The 22,681-nt window shown below is 42.5% G+C and overlaps 1 protein-coding gene across 2 annotated transcripts in view; it reads right to left on the minus strand.

Moving 5' to 3' along the window:
• LOC126195040 (AT-rich interactive domain-containing protein 5B-like) overlaps positions 1 to 22,681 on the minus strand; it is a 329,224-nt gene that overhangs the window by 259,702 nt on the left and 46,841 nt on the right. Inside the window, exon 3 of one of the 2 annotated variants that reach the window (XR_007538547.1) lies at positions 17,518 to 17,647. The exons of the other annotated variant lie outside the window; for it this stretch is intronic. The gene's annotated coding sequence lies outside the window, so the exon portion shown is untranslated. Of the gene's footprint in view, positions 1 to 17,517; positions 17,648 to 22,681 lie in introns of those variants that run through there. 2 annotated transcript variants of the gene reach the window in all.

Here is a 22,681-nt window from a genome sequence, read left to right on the forward strand (position 1 = left end):
GAGAGAAATCATTTTTTAAAACTCCGCTGTGTTTGGAAATACAACACTGCCTATTATCTTCCAGCGTAATTTAATAGTTCGTGTATTTACCAGTCTTTTGTCTTTTGTGTACGGTAGTTTTTTTATTCGAGTTCTCCTCTACGCCTGTGGAGAGGGTTTTTTTTTTTTTTTTTTTTTTTTTTTTTTTTTTTTTTTTTTAAGGACGTTCGGTTTTTCCCCACAATCAGTTAAAAGTTGTTCTTGTGATACATTTTCAGATTTAAACCTGATACTCAAGCACGCGTAACTTGGAGCTATATAACTTAATTATATTTTGTGATACCAATTTTGTTTTCTATAAAATAAATACAGGGAGTTTCGAAAATTTTGAAATGCTTGTAAGCGTGTTGCAGGATAGGTTGTGCTGAGAAATAGCTCGTAAGAAAAAAAAAATTCGATACACTGCGCCATTTCCGAGAAACTTAGCATTGAAATTAGCTGCGGGCGCAAATTCAAGTAGTCTGCCAGTTACATTTAGTGTCAGTTGTTCTCATAGCGTAGACGATAGAGCACGGGACTACTCAGTCTTTGGCTCCGGTTCAATTTTACTACCACACCACGTCCAGTTTGTGTATCGTTCTTTCGTTCCGTTTTAGGAAACCAGTCGAAGTACACGTCTGGTCACACAGTCCCTGGCGAGCCATTTGAATTTCCGCGCGCAACGGCCTGATTACCTAACTTCAATGTTAAATAGCTCGGAAACGGCGCACAGTATCGTTTTTTTCTGAACGATTGTTTCTCAGCACAGCCTACCCTGTAACACTCTTAGGAGCTTTTCAGATTGTTTCTGACCACGCAGTATATTTGAGGGGCATCGTTTCATATCGTAATAAGTGCGTAATGACTGAAATCATTTCCCACTGAATGAAGGTATCATTTTAATTTTTAAATTGAGTTTCATTCGTTTTGAACCGATTCACTTAACAAAATACATTTTCATCCAATCATGTTTACACATAATATGATTCGAAACGTTGATTTCAATTTTTTATGATTTGACACGGCCCATCAAGTAAGAAAATAACATTATATTGTTGACAGTCTTGAACTTGCTCCTCCTTCCTCGTGCAAACAGTCATAGTCATCGTCCTCATGAGTCGGCCTACCGGTTGTCGTCAAATCTTGTTTTCAACCGTTTATCGTCATCAGTTTCTCAGCGTCATGTAATTCTCTCGATTTATCAATGGAATTTCCGTTGCGCTTACCTGTACAACTCTTTCCAGTTCTTCGTAGATTTGGAGATATAACTTAACACAGTTTGAGTCTGCGATCTGGTTGCACTTTGTTTGGTAGGCTGTAAACTTAATTTTTTGCTTTCGCTGGGTAGAATACCTGGCTGTTCCCTCTCTTGAATCTGCCTTTTGTGATTACAAGGCGGCTCACAATTACTTAAATGAAGACATGCATTTATGCAATCTTTCCCACAAGAATACACGTCAATGCACCGACATTACAGATTTCACTGAAAATTATAATTCTTAATATACATCAGGTGTTTTTACTTACTGAGCTTCCTTTTCAAGTTGTCTCTTAGTTTTCGCAGCTCTGATTCTCATACACCCTTTCGATATTTCTCCCACGGGTAAACAGCCCTCCATGGGGATCGAAAGTGCACAGTCAAGTAATCAACACTACACTGTTAGTGGAAACAGCAAGCAAACGAGCGGGCTAATCACGCAGGCTGGGAAGTTGCCGTGAACCTCGGCTGAGGTATGAGTAACACGAATTGACCCAATTCATGTTTTTCAACACTGAATTACTATGGGAAAGAATATGAAATAATCCGATCTGACTCAACAGCGTTAACGAGCATATCACAATCGGGGCGAAAAGGCATCAAGCTGTATTTTAACAGCGGCTGCATTTAATATGTTTTGAAACTGTGCTCCTTATTTTCTTTAATTGGTACTGTGTATCGTGGTCTTCACTACAGCTGTAGGGCTTTTTATTACTATGTTGGATTCATTTACTTCTCAATAAATGTTTCTAGCATTAATCTGTGATTGAGCATCTTTGTTTGAATTTGAAATATTTCTTCTCCTGATGTAGCAAATTCTCGCAATTAGAACTGACTGTTTTCTTTCAGTATATTTTCGCAATTATAATATTGTCTGTTTTACTTACTTTTCCAAATATGGACAAGAATATGACGTTATAGTCGGCAAGTTGCTTACGTTGTCCGATGAATGTTCAGTAAGTCAGTTGTCGAAGCTGACTGTTAGTTTCACAATATTTTCTTTATCCATGTCACCGGAAGCGGCACGAGGTAAAAGACTGGAGAAAATAAAATTCACTTGGCCGTTTTCTAGTCCGCCCTTCGCAGAACCTGAGAAACAAAGACTTCACTGAAGCATGGGACTATCTAATCGCGCGAGCCGACACACACGGCCCGCCTCACGCCTATAAAGCAAGCAGGCGGACCGAACGGCGCCTTGCTACATTCCACGCAGCTCTCTCTGCACAGGCAGAACTCATGCGGGCGTGGCGATAAAGCGCGCCACGCACCCAGCAAATCCAGCAGCAAGCCGTAGCGGCTAAGGCGTACTGCACTGCACTACAGTGGTCACCAGTGAAACTGGTCTTCGCAGCAACAAAGCCAGTGGCCCCTCAACCGCCCGGGGCTTTGTAAGGCAGCCTTGATGAATATGATGAATGAGGTTCCCCTTTATCTTCGTAATCACCGAACCAATACAATAGTTGTGTGGGAAAAACATTGAGACAGATTTTTTATCTACCGTAGTTTTTATGTTTTTCAACACACAATATTGTCTCCTTCAAAGCAGTTACCTTCGGCAGCTATAAACCCGCGGAGTCGTTCCCCGTTTTAGTAGCAGCGCTGAAAGGCTTCAACTGGTAGCGCCTTTAACATGTCGGTCATATTCTCCAGAGTCCCGAACTGACATCCTAAGGCTTTTTTCAGCTTCGGAAAAGAAAAATGTCACGATGACTCAGATCAAGTGAACGGGAGAGGTCAAAAATTCCGTGACGGAAGTGGCCGTGTGACATGGGGCGTTGTCATGAAGCAGCATACGCTTGTCTGCAATATCCGCTTTCACTGGATACACACCCTTTTCCTAAACCTTTCAAGGACACCGTGGAACGAATTCTTCATGCACCACACCCCATCTGTCAAAAACGTAAATCGACATTGTTCTGAGCTTTGATTTGCTCATTCTAGTTTTTTTCGGTCGACGAAATGTCTCAATATTCCAGTCTTCACTTTGCTACTTTGTCCCATGAATGTATTCAAAAATCCAGGATTCACCGCCTGGGATCGAGCGACTGAACCAATCGTAGACATTGGAAATCCTCTCCAGAAGATAATGTACACGTTTCTTCGATCGTCCTTCTGATCAATTGTGAGGTTTATCCGTACCATTTTGGCAAAAATCTTTCGCAGGGACAGTATTTCGGTCAAAATTTGATGTACGGTGCAGTTGTTCAACACCTCGCCCGTCATCCTTACCGTTAAACGTCGCTTGATCTCTCGAAAGCACGCACATGTTTTCGTAGGTTTTTGAAATTGAAGGTCTTCCTGAGCGAGATTTATCTTCAACTTTTTCACTGTCTTCCAAAAATGATTTGTGCCAGCGAAAAACTGTCTCTTGCTAAGCATAGGCCTGTTTCAACTTTTCAAAGATCAAATTCTTAACACAAAAGCTGATGGTATAACGTTGCTCTAAACTTAGCTTTTCTATTTTCGTAATACACAACAAGAACACAACTTCACTGATGCCGCTCTCAAAAGTCAGGTGATGGCTGTACGGAGCTGAAACTCGGACTAAGTATGTGGAAGGGAGGACCACACCGGTCCACACCAGTAGACACCACATCGTTGCCAGATCGCTCGCTGTGTTATCAGCCCTACTACTTTTCGCACACACCTCGTTAGTGCTTTGCGAGTAACACGGAGTTAGGGCAACAGCTGCGACACTGTCACAAGAAATAGCTTACAGGGGAAAGGTGAACTGAATTTCCATACAAGAACTTGTAGAACCCACACAGGTATGGGTAGAATGGCGGAAGGAAGTGAGTGGCTAATGTTTCTGGCTGTATAAGAACTCTGCATTGGCACTAGGAGAAGATATCATAAGAACGAAACGTGAATACTGTATCACGGGTGACAAGACAACATAGAGAGATTTAAAGGATAGGAAAGTTGAGTTTGGGGTTTATAAGTGGAATGGGGTGGAGAGGGGACCCGGCAGAAACATCGCGTTATCAAGACGGCGATCTGGAATCTACCTGTACGCTTCCAAACATTACCAAACTGGGGAGCAGCACAACTTAGATAATTTTTCCGCAGTTTCGAATAAACTCAAAAACTCGAACAGGGTCACAACGCGGTATGGGATTTGCATTCCAGAGGGCTTCTAGATGGGTCTTAGTCACAGCCGTTCTGGCTACTGGACCAGCAAGGGGATAAGCTCTTAATCGAATAACCACAGACACTTTCGACGGGCTACGTATCAAGATGATGGGCACGCCACAGAAGCGCCGTTCATCGTACAGAGAACTCTTGCATCCTCATTGCTAGATGTTGCTGGCACTGCCTTCTTGCAGTGCTGACACGAATACGTTAAAGAAACTAAGTAGATATCGGTCTTATGTAGCTTGCAGTTTACGGTAGTTGGTGTATCAAATTTTGCTACTGGAATACTTATTTGTCCATTAATTGGGTTTCAATGTACCAGCTCTAACGCCAAAAAAGTAAATCACGTTTCTACGAATTAAGGTGCGCAATGAATTCATTCATCATAACCAAATTACGCTATAATAAAGATACCCCAGGGCTATAAGCACCTTAGCACTCCGATAACATCACTGAACAAGCGCCCCAAATTTGCCTACAACACTCTACTACCTGCCCTGTACTGACACACTAAATAGCATGCCTCGAAGGCGCTCCACAAAGCGATGACACAGAGACACAGGGTTTGGGGGAAAAAAGGCGACAGAGCCTTATCGGACCATTTCCGTTGGGATACCACAATGCTTTCATCACTGTTTGCAACGCCTTTACTAGATGACGCACCAGCTTCGCCAGCCAAATATTCTTATTGCACGAACCCACTCATAACAGCTTGTGCTCGCGTCGCATGTCGGTAGATAATTTCGTATTAAAGTCCCTGCCCCAGGGATATGGGGAAAAAAAAAATTCAAACTTTGATTCCTTCACGCAAAACAACAGGTGTTTCCGTCCTATCTGGTGCCCAAAGTAGATTTGCGGATAGTTTAAATGAAATAATTTGTCTGGCAGTCGAAGTTTCCCTCCTTTTACGGGATTACTATCGCGCTTTTGTTTAACCTCGAGTTACGTAGAACACAATCACGAACAGCCATGCCACCCAATCTTCGGTCTCCCCAAGGCTATTTGCGTGCCCGTTCGTTGTCAGCTACGCCCCTGTTCCTTACTGCGGAACTGAAATGGAGAAGTAATTCTATTAGTAAGAACACGGCTCGCTGGCTGCCCTGTCAAATCTCAAACAACGAATCTGAGGCGCTAGGCACAGCGGAATCTCATGTGTTCATCCGGACCTTTTTTTAATATTTTATGTTAAAAGTACTGAAGATTAGATGGGTAGATCACATAACTAATGATGAAGTACTGAATATAATTGGGGAAAAGAGGAGTTTTTGGCGCAACTTGACAAAAAGAAGGGACCGGTTAGTAGGACACGTTCTGAGGCATCAAGGGATCACAAATTTAGCATTGGAGGGCAGCGCGGAAGGTAAAAATCGTAGAGGGAGACCAAGAGATGAATACACTAAGCAGATTCAGAAGGATGTAGGTTGCAGTAAGTACTGGGAAAATGGTTCAAATGGCTCTGAGCACTATGGGACTCAACTGTTGTGGTCATAAGTCCCCTAGAACTTAGAACTACTTAAACCTAACTAACCTAAGGACATCACACACATCCATGCCCGAGGCAGGATTCGAACCTGCGACCGTAGCAGTCGCATGGTTCCGGACTGCGCGCCTAGAACCGCGAGACCACCGCGGCCGGCAAGTACTGGGAGATGAAGAACCTTGCACAGGATAGGGTAGCATGGAGAGCTGCATCAAACCAGTCTCAGGACTGAAGACCACCACCACCACCACCACCACCACCACCACCAACAACAACTACTACTACTACTGCCTTTTCACAGTATCTATACTCCGGAACAGAAGGGAGGTGATAGTGTCCGTGGACACACAGGATGCTCAGACAAGCACGGGCAGCACTGCGTATTCACGGCCGGAAGCTTGTGTCGCGTAGCAGTAATTAATTTTACAAACAAACCCCTCTCGTAAATCAGTCTTTGTATTAGTGAAAACCGTATCAAAATCCCCATGATCAGCCTTCACATACAGACAGAAAAACGCGGCGAAGGACCTTAACTTATAATATGTGCAAATGATGTAAGTGATTGGTTGCAAAATGACAACGGCGTTGGGATACCGTATGATTTCTGATGACAAAATTATCGCCACTTCTCCAGTCCTGACGATAGTAATTATGGATCAGCTGACGAAATTGACGCACAATCTGCAGCTATAACGACAGACACAGAGGCAACAACACAGCTGGCGGAAAAACTTCGGTCTAAGTACAAGAGAATCTGGCTCAAAATAAACTCAAAGAATACATCACGGTATAAAATTCACTGACTTTTTTTAATATCTAGTCAAAATGTAGGCGTATATGAAATTAATTTCTAATTTGTTTCCTTGGAAACACATGACTTATTTGTTTATGGTATTTAACAAAGGCCACTTTTTTGCGAATTTGCGGAATATGCTGTCTTTCGATAATACGGCTGACCTACCCTTCCCGGATAAACGACGTTGCGTTGCACATCTATTGCACTAACAGATCCGCACTTAAAATGTCGCAAAATATTTCGTCCCCAAGTGACAATATTGGAAGAGAGGAGGCTATCATGTGGCGTTGTTACAGAAAACCTGGCGTCCGGCTCCATAACTGAGTGATCAGCATGGCAGAATGCCACGCGAGGGGCGTCGAGTTCGATTCCCTGCTGAGTTGCAGATTTTCTCCTCTCGGGGACTGGGCATTGTGTTTTCTTCATTATCATTTCATCATCTACACGCAAGTCGCCGAAGTGGCGTCAGCTGAAATGTCATGCACCAGGCGACCGGTCTACCCGACGGAAGGCCATAACCATACGCAGTTAATTCATTGCATAGAGAAATAGGCAACGTGCGGGTAGAAGTTTTCTGCATGTCTGTACCCTTCCATTCTGATTGACAGCAACTCAGTACCACACCGCACAAGCGTCATCATATTCACGCAAATGACACACAGATACACATCCAACAGACCACATACTAAAGGTGATTTTCGAAGTATCCCAAGGAAGTGTGGTAGGGCAGGTACTGTTTGCAATCTACCTAAATGATATAGTAGAAATCGTCGGTAGCTCTTTAAGACTGTTCGCAGATACGGTTGTCCGTAGCATAACAGGAACGCCAGAAGACAGTATCGATTTGCAGAATGACCTTCAGAGTACTGATTAAGGGTTCAGGCTCTGGCAGTTGAATACTACCGATGAGAAATTGCTGAAAAATTTACTGTAAAATACCTAAGAGGAACTATGCACAGGGACCTTAAAGTGGAATGGCCACTTAAAGCAAGCAGTAGGAAAAGCCGGTACCAGAGATTCGTAGGAAGAATCTTACGGAACTTTAACTCATTTACGAAGGAAGTGGCATATAAGTCTCTTGCTAGCCCGAGTCTCGAGTATTGTTCCACTATATGGGATCCTTACTAGGTATCACTGACATAAGACATAGGGAAGATACAACGAAGACCGGCGCGTTTCGTCACGAGATTTAATTGGCGCGACAGTGTTACAGAGATGCTCGACGAGTTTCAGTGGCAGACGCTAAAAGGGAGACGTTGTGCATCACTGGAGTGCTGTATTATTGAAATTTCGACAAAGTACGTGCCGGGAAGAATCAAAAACCACATTACTTCCTCCCACACACATCTAGCGCAATGATCACAACGAGAAAATTTGAGCTAATACAGATGCTTACCGACAATCATTCTTACCACGCGTCATTCGCCGGTGGAAGAGGGAATGGGGGGGGGGACAAGTTACTGATACCAGAGGTACCCCTTTGCTCGCTTTCGGTGTAGGATGTAGATGATCAGGTTGGGAAGAAGCAAACGGCAAACATCTTCCCATGTGGACCTCTGCCATGGCCACCGTTATGCGTCGTAAACTCTGGTGATGAGAGCGGAATGATTCTGTAACACTGACAGAGGGCGGGCGGTACATAACCGCTGGGAGCGAGCAGAGGGACGCCTGTCGGGAGAGAACGCCCCCTGCTGTGGCCTTGCGTCGTCTGCTCGCCACAGCCGGTGTGTCCGTATGTCGGCGCTTCGCGAGGACAAGCAGTGGAGGAGAAGCCTGGTGTGCGGGAGGAGGGGGAGAGGACGCGCTATCAACGGTGCAGCACAAATAGGTGGAGGGGGTAGCGGGTAGGGTCAGCTGGAGGGGGGACCGGCTGGTGAGGGGAGGGGACGCGGGAGCGACGACACGCAACAGGCAGCGGGCGGCGGCTTCGGCTCGGCTCTGCTTCGCCTCGTCTCGCAGCGGTGCGGCACGGTGCCGACTGCCCGCAATTAACAGCCGATGGGGCGAGCTGGCAGATAGTGGGACTCGGTATTGCTTGGCGCTGTCGGCACAGCGGGTGCTCTGGAGGGCGTCTCGGTAAACGCAGCGGAAATCGCTACTGGGCGTGCACTTCTCTTTGTTCCGTTCTCAGGGCGGCTTTCCGCCTACTAGCGGACGTCAGCGACCTGCCACACCACTCACTATCTTCCAGTGAACCTTACGTCCTCGCTTCATACCTTCTCTCCCCTCCCCCCTTCAACTCTGTTACCAATCGTTTCATCTGATCGCAATACGTACTTAACGTTTCACCGTTATGGTTATCATGTACCTACAGTTTTAAAAATAAATACTGGCAAATTAAGCTTTGAGATATGATGGGCTGGTCAGTAGGCATTAATTGTCGCTGTCTAAATATGAAGTTATGCAGATAGTTTTCAGGTTCACGTCTGCGTCTCTGTGCCACATTATCTCAACATGATCAGTGGCTGGGCTGAAAACTAACTACGTAACTTAATATTTTAACATCGACAATTAATACTTTTACACTATCAATCGTATACGATAGTGAACTGTTAGAGTCGTCTTACCAGTAATAAAGTTATCTTTAGCAACTCGTTGCTCACCAAAAGTACATGGTGCACCTTCGCTACGAAGAAACAAAATAGTACTACCAAGCCCAACCGCTGCCTACTACAGGGACTCGCATACTTATTCAGACAGACATGGTGTATATTACGTTTTCCTTCGTATTAGTGATTTCAGTAATAATAAATCAATGGTATAAAGTAAATACAAGTTCCTGTAAGGAATATAAAAACTAAATGTCCGTCGCACTTCTAAGGAACGCTGCAAATACAAACATAAGAATTATCAGTCACAACCAAAAAGAAAACCGACACTGCACAAAATCATTCTGACACCTTTATTTCTACTTATGGTCCAAAAGTTCAGTATCTGCTAGGCGTTCGTTTCATCTTAATTACTTCTATGAGACGACGTGGAATGCTCTCCACTAGTTCCCGGGTTTACTCGGGAGATATTTTCTGCCACTCTTCTTGCAGTCTGTTTTTCAGCTGTTCTCTAGATTTGATTGGTATTTTCCTTATTTTCTTATCAACTCTAGCTCAGAGATTCTTTACTTTCAATTCTGATGATTGAAAGGGCGAATGACGCACCTTTCGACAGTTAAACAATAACCACATCCTCACATTTCAGGCCGTGCGTTTCGGGTCGTTTTCTTGATAAAATTTAAAATTTTCCCCAATCCCCATGTTTTCGGCGCTCTTTTCCAAATTGTCCCCAGTATTCTGAGGTACTGAAATTGCTCCATTTTATTATCAATAAAAACCAATTCATCAACTCATTCGCCAACATGCACCTCCGCATCATTACATGTCCACCGCCATACTTCACAGTTGCTTTCATATTTTTCTCTTGAAAGTCAGTATTAGGTCGCCGCCAAACCGTTATTCTCCCATCAGATCGAAGTATGTTAAATTTACTCTCGTCAGCAAATATAACCTCATTCAGTCACATATTGTCTCTAACATACTATTTGGCAAACAACATTCTCTTTCTTTGATTTATTTTACATTTGTAGCGTTTTGGGACTATTACAACTTTTGTCCTTAGAATGGTGAAAAATTACTAGCTTCCGCTGTTCGAATGTGCTCTCTCTTCCTCTGCGGCCCACCGTTACTTCAGCTGTACGCGACACGCTACCTCGCTGAATGTTTACGTTCACATAGTCCACGGCTCCTCTACACACGACCTCTGCAGGATAACTGAGTGTGCCCGAATAACTTTGTTGACCCACGTTAACCGCGTTCGGAGGTTCGAGAGTCACTGGTTGTCCCCCATTTCCTAAATGTGTGCTGATTGGCGAACAGGGATATCAACAACTAATTTGCGTGTACACTATTTTCATTCCACCATAGCGCCAGTGCGTCGCAAAGGTTAGTAATTAATGAGCGTTCGACTAATTATTACAGTCACTGTATCTGAAGTCACATCCGTCTACCCCAGGTAGTAGAGTTACCCGCCTACTGCAAGACGAAGAGTATCTGTGACTAACATGCGGTCAGCAGAAACTACTGTTGATATTGACAAGAGGGCCGCACAACGCACCGCCACATGTTTCAATTCAGTAACATGTATTTTTTCAATAATATGTAATTTATATGTATAACAGCAACCCATCCTAGTTTCGCACTGATATCCCTATGTATTTACAGCTGCGTAACTTCTCTGGCATAGCGATGATTATGTTTACAGGCTACTGGGTACAGTTTGATTGAACCTCAGAGAACAACAAGCAACTGAGCATCATCACTTCAATATAACAAACGATTTAAGCAGCACACACCAGGAAAGTTCGAAGGAGGCACGAATGTTATCCATTTCATATTTTATTGGCGTTTGGCGTGACATCTCGTAGCAACGATGTGAGTTCTAAGCTCTAAGCTACCAGATACATGAAAACTGCACCCAGTGAAACTTGCAACTAAACAAAAATCTGTGAAAATTGTACCCAGTATACCTGGAGGCTACCTGCTCATTACGTGCTCCCCTACGTCCGCAGTACGGTGCTGTGTTGCCCTGTCCGAACTGCGCACGGAAATGACCAGCGTAAACAAAATAACCAACCATCGGAAAAAGAGCAAGAGCGTCACCAACTGCGCAAATGACATCCTCCGATATTCCCCTTTAAATGCGCAAATGACACTGGTTCTATTTGTTTTAACGTTTACATCCTGTTTTCCCTTCTTTTATGATGCATGCTCTTCTCTAATATGAAAAATCGTTATACACAGTCATGTTTACAATTTTTTATTTTTTGTTACGTAAGTTATGATGTTACCTAACTTGTAACGAATACTCTGTTCGTTTGAAGTTTATTTTACTTAATAAACAATTTTATAAAGCTCATATACACTCAAATACTACGAAAGCGACGCACCACAAAGAAATTATCGGAATGGGACGAACATAGGTAAATGTGACATACATGTTCAGCCAAACAAATGATTAGATTTTCTGAAAAACTGGATGATTTGTTCAAGAGAAAGAGCTTCACAAACTGAACAAGTCAATAACGCGATGCTCCACCTCTGGCCTTAAGCAAGCAGTTACTTGGCTTGCCATCGATTGGCAGCGTTGTTGGATGTCCTTCAGAGGAATACAGTGCGAAACTGTGTCCAGTTGGCGCGTTAGTTTGTGAAAATCCCGGGATAGTTGGACGGCCATCCAATAATGCTCCAAACGTTCTCAATAAGGGAGAGATCCGGCGACGTTGTTCGCCAAGGTAGGAACTCTTGCCGCGTGCGGGCGAGCATTCTCTTGCTGAAATGTAAGCCCAGGATAGCTTGGCACAAAGGAAAACAAAACGGAGCGTCGAATATCGTCGACGTACCGCTGTGCTGTAAGGGCGGCAAGGATGGATAACTAAAGGGGTCCGGTTACGGAAAGAAATGGCACCCCAGGCCATCACCCCCGGTTATCTGGCCGTAGAGCGGCCGACAGTCAAGTTGATATCCCATCGCTCTCCAGGGCGTCTCCATACACGTCTTCGCTGGTCATCGTGAGTCTGTTCGAAGTGAGGCTCATCACTGAAAACAGTTCTACTCCAGTCAATAAGATTCCAGGCTGAAAACGTGTCTGGAGAAGACCCGGACATCTGTGGGATGCAAATCTGACTGTCGCTCGTCACAGGCTTCGACAACTGAGAGTCACAGGCCTCGACAACTATGAGTAACGGTCCGGGGTGCCATTTCTTTTCATAACTGGATCCCTTTGGGTATCATCCGTGTCACCTTCACAACACAGCGGTACATCTACGATATTCTACGCCCCGTTTTGTTGTCCTTCATGACAATCCATCCTGGGCCTATATTTCAGTAAGCTAATGCCCGTCCGCACAAAGCGAGAGCTTCTACTGCATGTTTTCGCGCTTGCCAAAGCCTACCTTGGCCATGTAGATCGCCAAGTCTTGCCCCAACTGAGACCCTTTGGAGCATTATGGGCAGTGCCCTCCAACGATCTCGGGATTTTAACGACCTAACTCGTCAATTGGACAGAATTCGGCACGATTTCTCTCAGGAAAACGCCCAACAACTGTGTGAATCAATGTCAAGCCGAATACCTGCTTGCGTAAGTGCTGAGGTCGACGAACGCGTTATTGACTTGCTCATTTTGTCAAGCTCTTCCTCTTGAATAAATCTTCAAACTTTTCTAAAATTTTAACCATTTGTTTGTCTGTAAATGTACGTCATGTCTACCGATTTCCGTCCCATTCGGATAATTCCTTCGCGCAGCGTCTTTTTTCTTGTTTTCTTCCAGTTCGCAATAACGCAATGATATATAGACTTACCCAGAATTATTGCTCCTACATAATTCTCGTACCACTGCAAAGATGAGTTATGTAGGTATTAGTGTCACTGGTGTTAAGAAACAGTTGAAATCGCTAAAATATAACAGAGTTTCAGGACCCGATGGAATCAATATCACATTGCATACCAAATTTCCGTCTATATTAGCCCCGCGATTAACAATCTAGTACAGATCCCTCGAACAAAAAACGGTGCGCGGTGGTTGGAAGAAAGCACATGTCGCTCATCTAGAAGAAACGTATTAGACGTGAACAACGAAACTAATGTCCTATATCTTTGAGGCCCATTTGTTGTGGGATCTTAGAACATATTCTGAGCTCAAACATAATGAGGTACCTCCAAGAGAATCATCCCCAAGCTAAACAGCATGTATTCCGAACACATCGACCATACGAAACACAACTCGCAGTTTTTTTCACAGACGTCTTGAAAGCAATAGATCAAGGCAGTCAAGTAGATGCAGTATTTCTTGTTCTCTGAAAAGCATCTACGCTTATGATCGTAAGTACGATCGTGTGAGATATCAAGCGAAATTTGTGGCTGTATTGACGATTTTTTGATACAGAGGACGTAACTAGTTATCTTGAGTGCGAAGTTATCAATAGATGTAGAAGTCACTTCAAGTGTGCCCCAGGGAAATGTGATGGAATCCTTGTTGTAAACGTTATATATTAATGACCTTGTAGATAATATTTTAGTAACCTTGGACTTTTCAGAGATGATTTAGTTACTAATAATGAAGGTCTACCTGAAAGAACCGCATGAGTACTGTTACATGTGGATAAGAATGCAAAGTAGTGGAAAGTCTGACAACTTACCTTAAATGGTTAGAAATGTAAAATTGTGTACGTCGTAAAACGAAAACAATGTGGTATTCCATGACTAAAACATCAAAGAGTCGTAATCGGAACCGGCCAACTCACACACATACCTGAGAATAAGAATTTGTACGGATATGAAATGGAACGGTCACATGGGCTCAGTGGTAGATAAAGCAGGAGGTAGATTTCGGTTCAATGGTAGGACATGGTAATGCAATCAGTCGACAAAGGAGATTGCTTACAAAACACTGGTGTGACTCATCGTAGAATATTGCTCAAGTGTGTGGGAACTGTACCAAATACGGCTAACAAAATGCCTCTGAGCACTATGGGACTTAACTTCTGAGGTCATCAGTCCCCAATAACTTAGAACTACTTAAACCTAACTAACATAAGGACATCACACACATCCATGCCCGAGGCAGGATTCGAACCTGCGACCGTAGCGGTCGCGCGGTTCCAGACTGTAGCGCCTAGAATCGCTCGGCCACTCCGGCCGGCAAATACGGCTAACAGATGATACTGAACGTATATAGTGAAAGGCAGCACTAACTGTCACATTTCTGTTTGATCCTTGATAAAGTGTCACGGTCGAGGCAAACTATCCAGTGAAAACCTACTTAGTAACTTCCAAGAGCCAGCTTTGAACGATGACTCGGCGAATATACTGCTACGCCCTAAGTATCACTCCCATAGGGACCTCGAGGACAAGTTTAGACTAATTACAGCGCCGAAGGAGGCGTTTAAGCAGTTATTCTTCCCGCGTTCCATACGTGAATGGCACGTCAAGGAACCGTAATGACTGGTACAGTATGAAATACCCTCTGCCATGCACTTCACAGTGTTTGCACAGTACGGGTGTGACGTAGACTTAAGTTTTATACAGAAAATTGTTTTCATATTTTTAAGTTACATGTAGAGGATGCGCACAAGTAGCACATGGAATGGGAGAAGAAGCTATGTACAACCCACGTCACCTAAATAGGGTAAAGCATGACTTCCCAACAAAATATTGGAGGTTGACCCGGGATCTTTCTGAGTATTTTGGTATAAGTTACCTGGGGTTTCCGGTGGCTTGTTACACATTAATAATGTAGTTATGATTGATTTGAGTTTGTTACCAGAATTGTATTTGTTTCTCTGAAAATATTTTCACAACAGTGAAAAAGCCTGTATCATCCAAACATAGTTACACGAAAGGATCGGGCTGTTCGTCGGCGCCTATGTACAGATGCAAAACTACTGTAATGTAGTTGCAGTTGCTGTGAGAACAGCGGAGTATATTGTTGTGGTGCTCTTTGTCTACTGCATTCTGTGAACCCATACGCGAGATGCATCAATAAACGTATCCGTGCTGCTGTGTATCAGTGGTAAAGTACAATTAACACTGCTCGAAAAACCAACGCGAGACTGGACTGCTGAGTACTGAATGTAAGCTTGAGGACCAAGACTAAAGTGGGTGTTATTGTTGTCAGCAACTAGTGCTGTGAGTGAATGGAAGTAGTTCATTTCTAAACAAGACAAACAATGCATACCGTCGACATTTTCATTGGTGTGCAGATATTTTTAAAGTCATACCGATACAAAGTGTAAGAAATCAAACGAAATGTAATTAGTCTGTATCGAGCCACCAGGGACCACGGGTCCTTTATATCAAAACATTCGAAAAACATTCCTTAACAACCTCCGAAAATTTTTCGGAGCTCTAGTTCATTCTGTATACATGTTTAACGTCCCTTTCGTTACAATGATAAAGCATCTTGTGTACATTACATGTACTGTATACTGAACCACGGGTGTAGACTATATTTTATTTTAAGGAATGCTTTGTCGAGTAGAATACATATGATTTTTAGAATCAATGTTTGTAATTCGGTTTTCATGTATTTCATTGTATTTTCTCAAGATCTGGAAGCAAGTAAAACAATTGTTATTGGGCTCAAGAGAAGACAATCAAAAAATTATAATCACTTCCTAGTGTAAAAATTAGGCAATACAGTTTTTGTTTGAGCATCTGCAGCCCTATATATCTAATCAATCAGCGACCAGTCGCATGAAAGAAATTTAATTTCTTAACCAGTAACAGCCACTTAGTGCCCTCCTTCAGAAGATTATACCTATCACTTTATTTGCGAATGTCAGCAATGAGATGCAGCATATCGCTGTAGTCACGTGGTTCATAGTGCCTGTAAGAAAAAAGTATAAAGAAGCTGTGCAAGAAGTGCAAGTGCAAGAACTGGCATGATGGCAGTTCTGACATGACGTCTGCGCTTGTTTATCTTCTTTAAACCATTTTCGTGTAGGCGCTATGAACCATGTGACTACAGCAGTATGATGCATCATCTTATTGTTGACACAAATAAAGCGATAGGTGTAACATTCTAAAGAAAGGCACTACGTACCTGAATCCGACTAACGAATTAAATTTCATCTATGCATCTGGTTGCTTATTATTTCGATATATACAGTTACAAAGGTTGAAAATGGATAAAATACTAATCTCCAGTCCTTTTTATCACGACAGCAAGCTGCAGAGTTGTGACAGCATGGTTATTGGACCCTTCCTCGACCTCGCACGAGCTAGGGCGATTCTAAGGAGTTCTGCAGTTCACCGCTACGTGGCGCCAGTGGATTGTAATTAATCAAAGTTCACCCAATTTGTACCGTATATTTTTAATAAATTATATGCACAAATCTTCCTCGTATATCAGTCTAAGTGAAAACCATATCAATAACCCAACAGTGTTTCCCGAGATTAGCCAGAACATACATACAGAACTCCAGTGGAGTGGTCTGGTTAAGACTACATTTATCAGACTACAGATCCAAAGTTTCGGGTCTTGATACTCCGTTAGCCACAGCATTGTTCCTGTTACTTCCGACTTCTGCAAGTCTGTCAGTGCTCTGTGAAGTGATAAAGGCTAAAACGCGCAGTGGTTAAAACTTCACATGAACCTGTAGATCTCGCTATGATTGCAGGATTAACTAAGTTGAAATGCCAAAAGGCGCCAAGCATACCACCTCCAGCAACATCATAACTGGTATAGCGGCCTTCAAAGCTATCTCCAGCTGAGGGCGGCTTTACTTGACCTTTTTTAACAGCTAAGAACGGGCGAAACATGTTATACACGTGCGTCTATCAGTTAACACGAAAGACTAATAAATTTATTACGACTGACAGTAGGGCCATAACTAAGCACGTTTATGAGTTGCTTTTGGTTACCATGTGCAGTGTAGAACGAAGTAATATGGACGCATACAAGATATGCTGTAGTGTGGCAGAATGCAAGGACGTATCCACGATAGGAATACGAAAAACTGACAGGTTAAAATCGATACCGGTATTTTTCAGTATTTCTTCGGTCTTGGTTACAACAGGTGTTTTTTATTTTTACTAATAACCGTGTATGAAATCGAAATATCAATTATCCATAGCAGCAGTGCTAAAATATTCAGTTTTACATAAACCTCTTTTAAAGGGATAATTTTTATTCGTAAAATTTGCATTGGTTTGAAATATCGCATTACTACAGCAAATGGAAAAAGGTATCCGAGTTATTTTAATAACAATGGCAAAAAGCACAGGTAACAAACACACTGCATAAGAACTGGTACAGCACTGGTTAGACAATAACGCCCCTGTTGCTGTGTGTCGTGGCTAAGGCACGCGCGTACGTGCAGTTTGCACGACTCCCTCCTGCTGGTCTACACAATAGTATCTCGCTGTCGTCGCTGGACATCCGTTGTACTGTCGAATGGCACAACGCTAGCCTGAAAATATTTTTACCAAAAGACAAAGCAATGAAGTACATTTCTTGGTTTGCTTTAAAAGATTAGACTGCCATTTCGCTGAAATAATGAGGAAGGAAAATAGGGAGCAGTAATAAATTAAAAACTTCACAATAATCCATTGACAGTACACAATAAAAATAGAAATTGGCTGATCTGTTGCCTGTGTTTACATTGTATGTCTCCATCTGCTTGTAGCCCTTGAAAACGGGCAAATTAATGAAAAAAAAAAAAGTTCTTCAACTCTAGCTTTCACACTTCAGGACTGACTGTTCGTAATGTCTAAATAGTGATATGATCCCGGATTACAACATGACTTTTGAGCAGAGTTTCAAAAAATTGGGATCAATAGGAGCATACTGGCGATTTTTTTGTAATATTCAACCACTTACCACTTTTCGAGGAAAGCAGCGAAAGGCGGACGGGTTAAGTTTACTTATTTGTCTATTCAATTTAATATTTTGATACTATGTAACATGAAACAGAGAGAGTCAAAATGGTGAATCTTGGTTCGATTTCTACGTTTATTACAGTAAATAATAGGAATAAATAACCTATAGTAGGTTACTTCAGAAACCAGTTATTTTGAGCAGTTTTAACAGTCAGGATAAAATGACGTGGAATATATATATAACCGTAAACCGCCAGTTCCAGCGATAACCGCCATTCCTAATCCAAGACATGAGCTGTGAGTTACTTTCGCGGCGAATGCCGAAGTAATTTTTTAGGTTTCACGATTAACGTCTTGGGGTGCACTTCCTATTATAGTCAATATCCATTATGTGATTTACAGTTTGTTTTTCGAACTGATACTAAATTCGTACATTTGACTTCCTGGCTGGCGGCATAGAGTGCAACTTAAGTTTGCGGCTTCTCAGCCTGAATACACTCGAAAATACTGAAATCCTTGAGTGATGCTCACCGGAATCTTATACCACCATTCACAAAGAAAGTTCTAATTCGTCGAAGATAGAAGAGAATCGCTGGGACTTCGGTTTTCCTCTTCCCGCACAGAGTCCATATTAATATCTGCTCGTGCTTTTCAGAGCTCGCGTGCTCCTGATCTCTCGCCACATTACCCGCACGCTTTATCACTTCAATTTGCTATTCTAACTACAAGTGCGCTCTACCAAAACTACGGTTCGGTAGTTTTAGTACATTACATAAATGCCTTAGTAAATGGTAAGATTACCAGTAGTACTGGTAGCAATGGTAGAGTAAGAAACAAATGAATGTATGAGAGAGAAAAAATAAATGAGAGAGAAACTGGGAGCCGACGACTTCTCTTTGTTTTTTCTTCGTCTGTTTTGCACATAATCACATCAGCATTCTTTGTGTATTTTAAATCCTTACAAAAGATGACGTGCATTTAATAAGTAAGAAACATTAGTTGATCGCGTAACTTGTGCCCTTTTATGTAACCATATCCACTAGTTTTGATGCAGGTACAGTTTATGTGCACAAACAAAATAATCTATATAATTATTGTTATTTTGCATTCCATAGAACGTTCTTTTTCATGTTTTCTGTTATTACTAATGAATACGAAACTTTTTTTGAATAACAGAAATATGTTTTATGTAAGCTTGACGAAGTACTGAAACGAAGTTTGTTATGCTTTTGAGTTTTCTAAATTTAACCTTTTTTAAGGAAATTGTGTTTTCTAGCGCTACATGAGACTCTGTATTGTTAATTTTAATTTTTGCTACAACACCCCCTGTTCCACATTACAATTCAACAATTTCCGAATAAAACCAGAATTAAACATTGACAATTTCAATTTTGCTACAAATACTGTACATTTTTAAGTATCAGACAGTAGGATAACAATGTAGAACAAATGTTCCGTAGGTTACGCGGCCCTTTATAGATTCTCAACAGTTTCTAGGCGGGTTACCGCTTTTTGTGTTCAGGGGAATCTGGGAACACACTGATCGCATACGCAAACAAAGCGATCGAAATGAGTTAACGCCCGACAGGTATGCAACACACCTACCTTAGAGGTAACAATCTTAACGAACCAAGGCTAATAGGAAAACAACATAATCTACGCTTACTTATGATAGTCTACCGTAGCCTACTGTAGTTCTACAACTCTAACTGATCTTCCTGTTCCCTCCCTGACGCCTCACTTTCTATCCTCCCGACTTCTACTTATGACGCGGTTTCCTTTTCGCAGCCATCGGCGTGTTTGTCATTAGGCGCGACAGCAGTACGATTCCGAGAAACCAGAATACCCCGATAATGACGCCACTCCTACGCTTACGAATAACGGCTTACGGGAAATGTAAGGCGCGGTTAAGAGCTCCCCTGCATGTGAAACGGACGGCAAGCTTCGCTACGCTGCCAGTTTACTGGGAAATGGCAGCTCTTCTGCGAAACGCGCTGCTTAAGAAACAAGCACAGAGCTGCAGTACTGCTTGAACGTACGATGTCTTTCGCAGACAGCGAGAGATAGAGATATACCGTAGTAAACTGTAGCACCTCGCGCCAACAGTCGCGTAAACACCGAAGCGGAAGACGTAACACTATTCACTACATTATGTGATACGAAACAACGTGAAGCGGAACTGTTGTACCTGAGAATTTTTCTGAGCAACATAATGCCGTACTGTACTTTATCCGTAAGGGAAATAATTGCAGAGTTTACGATTCTCTCTGCATTTTGTCGTGATGCACTAAAAACAAAAACCACTTTACGACGACATACCACTTTCAAGCCAACTGGCCATCTTCATTATTAGACTGGTTCCTGTACATTTGTTACAGGGCGAAGAACGTGCAACAACTGCCTGGGATAGTTGTAATGTATATAAAGCGTGTTTTGTTCACAGCATACAAAGACGCGGCACTCCGGCCTTTCTCCACGCTGCGTTCATCACCACGCAAGCACGCCAAGCAAGCACCACTGCTTCGCGTTTCTAGCTATCTAAAAGTGTACGAGAACCAGTCTGAGCCACTGGGAATGGGCGCTGCTCCTGGAACCGGTTTGGTTGAATAAAATCATCTGTGGCTGGTGGTGGTTCCTCATTAAGACATTGCTTAACATGTTACTACACATTTAAATTATTTAATCTTGGCCTTCTTTCTATATTATCCTGGAATCCTTTCTTAATCGCCCGTACTCTTATGTGACCATTTCTTCTGGGAACTAGAAACTGTAACACAGTTTTTCATTTTCATGCCTGAAAAGTGAAGTGAAATGTTTTTTTAAGTAAAGAAGTTACAAAATTATTCCTAACAGTAACATAATTTTCGCCACGATTCTTTATTTATCACATCGGTTATTTTCCTGTTCTGTTTCTGCAGCAAGATCACGTTCACAAAAGGAAACACGCAAATTCGAACGCGTATCACATCACTGTGTGAAACAGTAGTGAAGATGAGAAATGAACACATGTTATCGCTCCAACCGAGTTCTAGGATTCAGAGCTCTGCAGCTGTGTAGGCCTCACAGTCTAAGCATGGACTTGACTGGACAGGTGCGAAAGAAGGAATGGACCAGATGCTACCTTAGTTAAGAAACCGTTCCAACGTCGACTTGGCATAAGTGAATCACGATAAGCCTGGGTCAGGATGGCTGAACACGGATCTGAACATCGGTCCTCCAGTCCTAGCCATAGGACTGTCTCGCTCTGATGCCTAGCCCATCAACAATAACACCAGTTGAAGAGCGTTCCACGAATTTAAAAACATCGAACGGTGGCGCGTGAACTCTCTGTAAGTGCATCACCAATTATTGAGAAATTATTATACAACGGGAATCGATATTTCCTAAGTCACAAAGTTTCATGAACTGGCTTCTCAGCGCAGACAAATGATATGAGATAGACATTTTTTTACATAAATACGCACACAACATTACGTCATCAAAGTAAATTTGCACTCTCTACCGGACTGTGCGATGACATGAGACTTGTTAGCACATCAAACCCAGAGCATCGCCTTTCGCAGGCAGTAACGGTCTTCAACGACTGAGCTATCCGCCACGACTCACGACCCACCCGCAGAGTCTCACTGTGGCAGTACCTCTTCATCCTACTTTTCGAATTTCACACCATGCGGGAGAATGTATTAAAGCTCCAAACAGTCGCCTATGTTTCACTTGGGAAGTCCAGCTTTGACTTCTGTACGGCAATAACAGCATTGAAATTACTCCACATAACGTAAGAAATCTTTCTCTTCTCACTATGTGGCCTATCTTTCGTTGTATTATTGCCAAGAAGAGTGTAAATCTAGTAAGTTTAATGCAGGGGCACTGAAATTTATGATATTCCATGTAAAATACCAAATGCGTAAACTCTGTCATTTGCTGAATGATTTTTTTTCACCGTGCAAAGCCATTATTTGTTTTTTTTCTTCCATAGGCATTTTCTCACCACGGTTTTGGCAAAATGCATTAATTTGTACAGTGTCTCCTGTAATTGATCCTCTCAACTAAGAATGTAAGAAAAGAAATTAAGTACGTCATAGTTACAGTCGGCGGATAACGCAAAACTTTCGGCAAAAATATTTCTCTGGGAATGTTGCAGTGTTGTCCTGCAGATAACATACAGCCATTGCATATAGTCAGGTTGTGTTGAGGCACCTTGTAATCTAAGTTACATCAGTGTAACCAACAACTGTTGTTGGAGAACGTCCGCTAACTTTCGCCTAAAAAAGTGAATACTGAAAGTACAATATAATTACACAAGTAGTATCGGAGGTTCAGGGAAAGATGGCACCTACGTCCATAAAGCCGATTTAGCAAAAACTGGGCAAAAGAACAGATACAAAGATAATACAGCTATTGCGATAACGGGGAATTCAAACTTATTTCTGTCTTCAACTACACTCCAGAATGCATCTTATGGAGTCTGGTAGTGTTGTCATCCCCTTCCCCCAAACCCTCCCTCTCCACTTCCCTAATTTCCATATTCTAATCGCGAACAATGTACGGTTAAAGTGGCTGTTGGTAACCCGAATTACTCTGATGTTTCCTTCTCGTAGGCAGACCGTGGAATGTATATGGGACGA

The sequence above is a fragment of the Schistocerca nitens genome, chromosome 7, assembly GCF_023898315.1.
Source record: "Schistocerca nitens isolate TAMUIC-IGC-003100 chromosome 7, iqSchNite1.1, whole genome shotgun sequence".
NCBI classification, from domain to species: domain Eukaryota; kingdom Metazoa; phylum Arthropoda; class Insecta; order Orthoptera; family Acrididae; genus Schistocerca; species Schistocerca nitens.